At 33.2% G+C, this 10,650-nt stretch overlaps 1 pseudogene; it reads left to right on the plus strand.

Annotated features, from left to right (window-relative positions):
• Positions 1-6,623: 6,623 nt before the first annotated feature.
• LOC149252583 (non-structural maintenance of chromosomes element 4 homolog A pseudogene) lies at positions 6,624-9,985 on the plus strand (annotated as a pseudogene).
• Positions 9,986-10,650: the final 665 nt, after the last annotated feature.

The raw sequence follows: 10,650 nt of genomic DNA on the forward strand, positions 1-10,650 counted from the left end.
AAAAAAAATCTGAAAGCTTCCACCACATGCTACGTAGAATTGTCCTGGCTTCACCCATTGCTGACCCAGCAACATCCGCATTTCGAAAATTTCTTGCAGAAACCCTTGTTGATCGTGACATTGGAGCACAAGAAACCTGCCATATGCTGCAAAAATTACCATTAACATTATGTAGTCGGCCATTCATTTCTTTAAATGTAAACCAAAAAATTCTTATGTGCCTTCCACAAACGAACACCACCTCCACTACATCCCCGCACATCATAGATACATATATCCAGCGCCCTTCTACCCTAGAGTCCACATCACTAATAGAATTGGCAAGATCCTGGTCATATGATCCTCGTCGCAAAACAAACAAATGGAAACAAAGGCCTACAAAAGCAATTGTTCGGGTCATACCACGTTACTCCTCCATACCATCCACAACAGAACCTTGCTACGCTGACTTTTGCAGGGTTGAACTTATGCTATACAAACCTTTTCGCCATATCGTACAAGATATAGGATATTCTGCTGCAGAATTCATCGCAAATTGGCAAATATTTTGTCCATTCTACAATCCTTGGCATCAACACCGCACACTATCTGATATTGAATCTGTCACAAATGATACCTCAACTATAAATGAAACCAATCCAACAGACACCATGGAAATAAATGAATGGGAATTACTTTCCCAATTACACCCTACAAATGAGCTTCTCATAAACGACCTTGACATGCTTGGTCTTCGTGGCTTTGATGACACCCATAACTGGAATCATACCACTATCCCATTGGATCTACAAAATAATGCAATACAATTCATTGAGAATAGCCGCTCCATCCACCGCATTCTTCAAACACATCAACATATCCTGCCGACCCTTACTACATTATCTCCACAAAGAATGGTATGGAGATTAGCGGGAGCTGGCTTCCCTTGATCAGGGAAATCAAGATCGCCAACACATCCTAGGTATAGCATTTAGTAGGTAAGATATCCCTTTCCTATTCTAATATTGAAAGTCAGTAACCCTATTTTAATAATAACAATTATAATAATTAACATTAAAATACAATAATATATTAATTTCTATATAGCCATTAATTAATATATTAATTAATTAATTAATTATAATTAATTATAATTGTTAATTATTATAATAATTATTCATTATAATATTAATTATTATAATAATTATTCATTTTTATATTAATAATTATTCATTATTATAATAATTATACACTATTATATTAATTATTATAATAATTAATATATTAATTACCAAGCTTGGACAAATTCTATATAGCAATTAATTAATATATTAATTATTATTAATATTAATTACTGTTAATTAATTATTAGGTGATTATTAATTTAATATCATTTATATTTATTAACATTATTAATTAAGTATTATTAATAGTTTTACACTATTAATTTCTATTAACATTATTAATATTGATTTTCTAACATTATTAACAATTATTTATTTTAATTAGCTTAATTTATTAATTAATTCATATAGCAATTAATTGATATATTAATTGTTATTAGTGTTAATTAATTATTAAATGACCATTAATTAATTAAATATTATTAATATTTATTAATATTATTAATTAAGTATTATTAATATTTGAACCCCATTAATATCTATTAACATTATTAAATATTGATTTATTAACATTTATTAATATGAATTAGTTTAATATATTAATTAATTTATATAGAAATTAATTAATATAAAAAAAAAATTATTATTATTATTTATTTCTAAATAAAATTTAAATAATTTTTAAATATTAATACAATACACTAATTTAATCATTAAGGTTATGAATTAATATATTAACTTTTCAATAAATATTAATATATAAAACTCAAAAGTAAAAATAAAAATAAAAGGAATTTATTAAAATTAAATTAATAAAATTAATAAATAGATATATATTCCAGCCGACATTGTGCTGATCCTTAAAAATTTATCCTCATTATTATTTATTTCTTTCTAAGCAGCTCTTCTTTTATCATCATTCATAAGTCCTGATGATGGATCCCATTTGGGATTTGAAACGTTGGCATAAAAATGTTCATATTGTGGATTCTCCGGTAACTTCAAAAAAAAAAAAAAAAATTATCTCCAATGCAAAGAAAAGCTCTAAATATTATTTTTAATCATTTTTCTAGGAAGGATTATTTACCCGCTCTCAGAATGATAATACAAGGCACTGCTGGTACGGGAAAATCCCTCCTTATTAATTGCATCAAAGATATGCTCATAGGCCTTGCAATGGAACCTTCACCGATCATGCTTCTCGCCCCTACAGGGGTTGTTGCCTTCAACATACAAGCATCGACAATCCATTCTGCTTTGCACCTTCCTATAAAGGATCTTATGCCCTTAGAAGGTAATGCTCTTGCAAAATTCCAAGAAGAACTCAGGCATATAAGATACATACTAATCGATGAAATGAGCTTCATTGGGCCAAAGCTTCTCAGCCATATTGATGAACGTCTTCGCGAGGCATTCCCCACCAAAGAAACACTCCTTTCGGTGGTTGTTCCATAATATTGGTTGGTGATCTATGTCAGCTACCACCCGTCAAAGACATACCTCTATATGCAGGGACGAGCCACGGAAGCACGCTGTGGAACACCTTCAACACAGTCATCACATTAGACACAATATCTCGTCAACAAGGCGACGACATCGCACAGGTTAATTTCAGGAACATTCTCCAGAACATTAGAGATGCAAATCCAACAATCGACGACTACAACGTACTCATGTCGCGCACAGATTCCTTTTTATCAGAAGAAGAAATATGTTCATTCCAAGCATCTATTTCCAACAAATGCTCAAACAATGGTCCATAATAAGAAAATGATGAAATCTCTAAACACTCCTATCACACGATCCATTGTTGAAGATGACAACACATATTCCAATGTTTCCTTTGAAGACGAGCAACTTGAGCGAATTGTATTACTATGCAATGGCAAAAAAGTTATGTTGACTTCCAACCTTTGGGTTTCAGCCGGCCTTGTTAATGGTTCCCTTGGAAAAATTGTAACCATATTTTACAAAGAATCAACTGCACCACAACAAATTCCAACATTTGTTGTCGTAGATTTTCCCAAGTACATTGGGCCTCCTTGGGATGAAAGAAACCCCACTCACTTGCCTATTCCAGCAGTAAAAAGAAATGGTCATGCACAAATTCCACTGAAGATGGCTTGGGCTTTAACCATACATAAATCTCAAGGTATGACACTTCCAAAAGCAACAATTGACATTGGAAAAACAGAACGTCAAGGTCTCACATTCACAGCTATTTCAAGAGTGCCTTCTCTACAAGATCTTTGGATTAACCCCGCTTTCAGTTTCGATCGTTACAGTAAAATGAAGGACAACAAAAACATTGCTAGCAGAAAACACACGGAAGAAATTCTCCATTCAATTCCGCCTCTAGATAATCTGCTCCAACCCATACTTTGACATCAACAAAAGGTTTCCTCCATTTATTTACCTCATTCTATTTCATAACATACTTTTCATATCTTTCAACAACAACCAACTTTAATCAATATTAGTAAATAAGCAAATATTAGAATGTCTTTATATTATATGTACATCTCATTCTAACCTTTTCCTTCTTTTGCAACAGGCCACATGGACTCAGAAATAACATACCTGCACAACTACAAGTAGACTGGCAAGCAAAAAAACTGCATCTCCAGCTACGCATTAACCTCCAATAGTGTTCAATCTGTCTTTATTCACCATGCATCTTCCATTAACAATATATAAATCCCCATAGCAAAGGTAACTTCATTTCCATTCATTCCAGATTCATTTTAACACAACTCACCTGCAAAGTATTACTAATAAATTTCCGCCGCTGATTTACATATTACTAATTCTAACAAAATATACATTTTGCAGGTCCATTACTACTTCTTCAGGTCTTCGCTACCTCCACCATGTTTTCATACAACTTCAAATATGGAATGACAAGCACAATGTTCTTTAGACTATTATATTCCTTCTCGAACCTCTTTTGTTACAATTCATTGTTTGTATTTTCCATTTCAAACTTGAAAAAGGATGTTTCAAGATCAAATGTCATTTTCATGGTTTGTTTCCTCACAACTATTTGTGTTTTCCGTTTCAAACTTTAAAAAGGATGTTACAACACACTATTTGTATTTTCCATTTCAAACTTTAAAAAGGATGTTACAATACACTATTTGTATTTTCCATTTCACACTTAAAAAAGGATGTTTCAACATCAAATACCATTTTGATAGTTTATGTCCTCACAACTATTTGTGTTTTCCATTTCAAACTTAAAAAGGGATGTTTCAAGATCAATACCATTTTGATAGTTTATGTCCTCACAACCAATTCATTGTCAATGGGTTTTAACATATTTTGTTGACAAAATCAATTGATTTTAATGATTATAATACATGTTTTCAATATATCTTCATATTAATTTAATTTTCCATTTGAATAATGATTTCTTAAATAGCCCTTTCCAAATCAATATGGTTGCACAGTTGTTGTTCACATATTAATTTAATTTCCCATTTGAATAATGATTTCTTAAATAGCCCTTTCCAAATCAATATGGTTGCCCGGTTGTTGTTCGCGTGGATTCATTCATTTATCTTCACCTTTAACTCCACAATTTTTACCAACTACAAACAAAGGTCTCTAAACAGGTTAAATGCATATTTATGGCTACTTGCATTCCATTTCAACGGTTTTTGGCATGGCTTCCTCAAATTAAAACTCGAATTCATCGACCCTTGCTTTCAAAAAAGCCCGCAAAAACCTATTCACATTTCAATATTCTTCCACACACTATGCCTTACGGCGTTTCCTTTGCAACATTAGGTGCAAATGCTAGTATAACATATTCCCCAGGTGGAAAGGGTCTCTTGGCACAAAAATCTAACAACCAAAAATATATTAAGAGGGGCCTAGAATAAAATACCTAGATTATGACATTTCTTTTCAAGACTTCAAGGTCTCTCTCGCTTGTTTTAATTTATGAAATAAAATTGATGAGGAAAAACTAATAAATTAAATAAATATTAAATACATAACCATGGAATCTAACAAAACCATGTACTAGCAAATTAAATGAATATAAAGTACAAAACCATGGAATATAACAAAATTATTGGCCATAACATTTTTTCAAAGGTTATTTTAATATAAACAAATCTAGGGACTAAAAAAGAATGGTTTGGTAAGTTCTAACCATGGGCGATAACATTTTTTTAATTATTTTAACATAATCATATTTAACAACTAAAAATGAATGGTTTGGTATGTTATAACCACAAGTGATATTTATATATAATATTTAACTAAGTGGAAATTAAAAAAAAAATCACAATTTAATAATTTATTTCACTTATTTATATTGATCAACCACACTTGTTAATTGGAAACATTGACTCACATAATAAATTTTAATGGATCCAACAAAATAAAATGAAAATTATGAAAAATAACTAATATCAAGAAAGAATATCTAAATTTAACTATTAAAATTTAACATAAAAATAAATTTACTATACAAAACCATATATATGATGCATTAAAATAATTAATATAAAGCATGACTACATATAATAATCATTTAATCAATGCAAATACAAATATGAGATAGCCATTATACACTTTAACAATAATTATGGTAAATAATATATACTAGCCTAGATCCATCTTAATTTCGGGTATACCAACACCCTAAAGGGATATATAGCAATGTGTAGAGATATTTTATATATATGTGTATAAATTAGTAGTTAAATATTTTAGTTAATTCTTTTTTCTCACAAACTAGCAATTTAATACCTAGTTCAACTATACTTTTAAAATATATTATTTTTATTATTATAAAGATTAGTTTTCTATTATCATGGATTAAAGATAAATTTTTGAAAGTTTTCTCTTCAGAGTTTGTCTTCAAACACATGTTGTAATATTTATGGTTCTACAAGTGGCAATAGTTCGAGACAACCCTCTATTTTTGGCTCTATATCCAATGGAGATCAACTCAATCTCCACCATGTTGTTACCCAACCATGAAAACAATAACCCAATAACTGTGTGGAAAATGATACAATAGATCCCACATTTGAGGTCCACTCATGTCACATCCAAGAATATATACAATGTATGTGGGATCATATACTCATCTGGAAAATGCAAAGGCTAAATCAAACTTGAATTCGGTGCCAAGTGTTTCTTCACTATTGTATTTGCCAGCCTAGAGGATCAAACATGGGTTTTCAAGAATGGATTATGTGAGAAATGGAAGCTTTGTTGATCACTGTAAGTATTAAGGAATTGCCAACGTGAGCAGCTAAAGCCTATGAGAAACTACCTATGAACCATAGTATTCGAGAATGTTAATGATGAATGCTTGGTTATATGTTTCATATTTGTCTTGTTTTTTCTCTCTCCTCGTTTCTTGAATGTGAGATCTCCAAACTCTGTTTCTCATTTCATTTCCCCTTTCTGGTTTCTAGTAACATAGATTTCAAGCCCTTCCTTCTAGCTTTGGTTGAATTTCTGCATTGCTCTCAACTCCAAAAGCAGGTGATAGCAGGAATGGTTAGAAAGCATGGCACCCGAGATAGAGTTAAAGAGGAAGAAACATTGATTCGGACACTGCAAGATTCCTCTCGTGGGGTAAAAGGATCACAACAAGGCCATAGTAAGCCCTCGAGAGAGAACAAAGATGCTACCGCATGCAGTGGTAACAATCAGAGTATGGTGCAGCACCGTATATTAAGGTCCACCAATGACATCATATTAGCAAAAATCTAAGCATGAAAATAGATTGAAACAAAAACAAAAGGGAAACCCTCACTAACTCGTCAGGCCCTTGCTCAATAATCGGGCAACATTTGGGTATGAAAAATCAGGGATCCCTTCTTCAAAGTCCCTATTTTCTTTTATAGATCTCTTCATATTGATGGATGGCTTTGACCCTCCTCGAATGGCCATTGGATGAGTGTTGGGCAGTTGCATTTGTTAAACTTCCTGGCAACTGTTTGAAATTTTTTTAATTTAAAACTTTTATACAGAACTTTGACTTTCGCATTTTGTAATTTGGTGCATATGTTTTCCGCTCATGCCACATTTGTTTAAATAAACTACATATTTATTTTCTTTTGATTACGTTTCTCAACTATGGCTATGGATTTATCCTGGACAAGTAATGAAAATAAGATATGTTCCAGGGAATTGAACATATGTTTTTTCATCACTTGTATCGATATACTTTGACAGCATGGGCATGGAAACCCGAACCCATCGCTTCATCGCACTATCATCGATAGTGACTTTCCTAGCTGTTGAGCACAACACAAAGCCCATATCATTCAAAGGTATATTGGTGTTATTCTTTCACCTTGAGATGGATATATATTTGTTTTATTGCATCAGGGAAACAATTGCTACACTACGATACATCAACTATACTAAAAGGCAAAAACTATTTTTCCTATACAACCATGTTGAGAGTAACAAGTATCTTCCCATGTGTCATCATAGCAACAGATTCCATTTTGCTAATTCATTGTGTTTCTCATTCTAGTGGCAAACATTATTGTGCAAGTTTCTCCTGTGACTTTTTGCCTCCATGAAAGTTGATAAGAAAATGCTAAGAAAATGCTAAATGTCAAATTTTAGCAGACATTATGAAAACCTTTTTTATCCATTTTCTAACATGGTCCACAATCTGCTTTGATAGTACTACGATGTATCTCTTCCAAATCTTGATTTTCTTTCATAGCTGGACAACTAATTTGATAAATGATCTCTTTAAATCTGTCTTGGACTCGAATGTTATTGGATGTTCTTGAAGATGGGCCAAGTGTTCACCCAAAACATCCAAACATATTAATAACAACACATAGTGTAACAGAAATATTCATCCTCATCCAATTATTAAATGCGGAAATATTCCTCTAAAAGCCTCGATTTCCCATACACTGGGGCTATTACTTATATAACCCATGGTTTTAGTTTCTCCTGCATGATTGGTGATTCAGCTAGAATATGTCAAAATATAGAGTTCCTTGATGTCTTCACTCCAACTTCTTGGATGCCATCTCAAAGAAAGGCTCAAAGGATATTCCAAATATTATCTGTAAAGGTGGCCATTTTGACCCGAAAGGCCAAGTATCCATGCCATCAGCCACACTCTTCTATTCATGTGTACATTACCAAGCAATTTATCATCAATAAACATTGTTGCAAGACAATAATTGTTTAAATAAATTTCTGAGACATTCTGGATATCTAAAGAGATTTCCTTATAAAGCTCAAGTTCAACAAACCATCCAACATATGGATCATGAAACAGTGGATCCTCACACTAATATATTCACCATGGGATTGAGACAAAGATATAAAAATTGTAAGCTCCCTCATGTAGATGAGAAAGTAGTGTTGGAAACTCTCCACGTTAGAATTTACATTCTTACCATAATCAAATGGTGTCCTTCCTCAATGTAAACAATTCTTCAATAATATGGCCACTCTCCCACATGTGTCACTTCTCCCAATCCTCACGCTTAATTGGCACACTGCACCTATGCATTTCATTCAACAATGTGTATGTCTTGGGACTTTATATCCATTGTAGTGGGCCTTCATCCCTCTTCTATTATAAAGCAGACTTCTCAGGGTAGGGGAAATCACAACTCCCTGCCCTCCCTCATTTCAATGCAACATGAAAATCTTTTCTTGCTCTCTTTCCATTTCACGGTAGTTCTTCAATCAGAAATCTCAATTTCAAGCCCTTCCTTCCAGCTTTGGTTGAATATTTTCATTTCTATCAACTCCAAAAGCAGGTGATAGAAAGGATGGGTAGAAGGCTTGGTACCCAAGCTAGAGTTAAAGAGGAAGAAACATTGAGTCAGACACTAAAAGGGTCACAACAAGGCCACAGTAAGCGCCCGAGAGAGAAAGAAGATGCTACTGCATGTAGTGGTAACAATCAGAGTATGTTGCAACACTGTATATTAAGGTACCATTATCATCCTCTTAAGACTTCAATTGCTGAGGAGAGAGAAAATATTTTAAAAGTAGAATCTGGCAAATTTGAGGCTATAATTAGCAAAGTGGAAAGCTTGCACAATTTTGTTTAGAGACCTCGTGAGCAAGTTGCAGATGCTGATACACTCTTTGATCTCACATCCACACTCCTTGCTACTATTAACAGATCACAAAACAATGATGGTGATACTCCAGTTGATTTTATTAGTAGTGATATTCTAAGAAACTATAGTGACCAGGCATATGGAAGTAGGTCTTTGGAGGGAAATGACGATCAAACCCAAATATCATGGAGAAATATTGGGCTTTTAGCTGCTTCTGTTTTCCATCATGTGGCAGGAATTTGCACTATGCTTGGACCAATGGATAATGAACCCAAGCAAAGGAAAGCTATAGTACAGAGAAAACAAACTAAGCTGACAGAAAGCACTCAACCTGAAGCAGTGAAAGAGTCCCCAGAAGATGAAAAATCAGAAACAAACAAGAATATGGCAAGCATATTTAACATTTTATGAAAACAGAAGCAAGCCAGATTAGAGAATTTGGTTCTAAATAGAATATCATTTTCCCAGATAGTAGAAAACATCTTTGCGTTATCATTTCTAGTAAAGGATGGTAGAGTTGAAATAAATGTCGATGAAAATGGAAAACATTTTGTTGTCCCCAAAAATGCTCCCAGAGCTATAGAAATGGCATCTGGAGAAGCTTCTTACATCCAATTTTATTATTGGTTTGATTTTAAAGACTGGAAGTTGATGATGGAATCTGTTGAAAGTGGTGAGGAGTTGATGCCTCACAAAACCAATCCACTTATGATTCCTTGTTCTGAGAAGGCTGCAGAGACTCTTATCAGAGAGATTTCAAGAAACAGGGGCAAAGTGGTACCTGCAACTTTTGAGGTGTAGGAGGATGAATGTGGAAGTGATGATGGTGGTGGAGGTCTTCAAAGACCAACACCAAAGAAGCTAAATAAGTGTCTCCTATGACTTTTGCTACTTTTCTGGGTGCTTTTTGTTGGAAATTATCTCTATATCTATCAGTGCACTGTAATTCATACAGGAAGCTAATCTTTAATTTAAGCAATCTGATATATAAATAATGTTATCTAGTTCTCATAATTATCTATAATTAAGTTTACTGGCAGAGCAAACCCCCGGTCATGTAGTACACCCCTTTAGGCATGGTTCCAAGGCCTAGGCAGAAGACTGGCATCATGTAAAGGAAATTGTTAATGTAAGATGTCAAGTTTGATTTTTTAAACCATGATTAGTCTCCTTATGACAGTATGTTGTAATTTTATGTTTGAAAAGTATTTTGAGATACCACACAAGAACAAAGTTTTCAATTGTGAGGTTGGTTTAATTCGAGAATACATAGAGATGAGAGTAGGGTAAGGCTAGGCGAAAATAGATGTAAATACAAAGGTTCAAAAAAATAGCTAGCAACCCTTACCATACCCAAACCCTTTTACTAGCACTACACGGATAGAGAGATCCACCCAAAGGCATGTGGAGAATAAGTAGGGATATGCATGCTCTGTATTGACTAATTGCTTGAGCCTAGCTCAAGC

The sequence above is a fragment of the Pinus tabuliformis genome, chromosome 7 (assembly GCF_031772625.1).
Source record: "Pinus tabuliformis cultivar Carrire ecotype Pingquan chromosome 7, CPIR1, whole genome shotgun sequence".
In the NCBI taxonomy this organism is placed as follows: Eukaryota; Viridiplantae; Streptophyta; class Pinopsida; order Pinales; family Pinaceae; genus Pinus; species Pinus tabuliformis.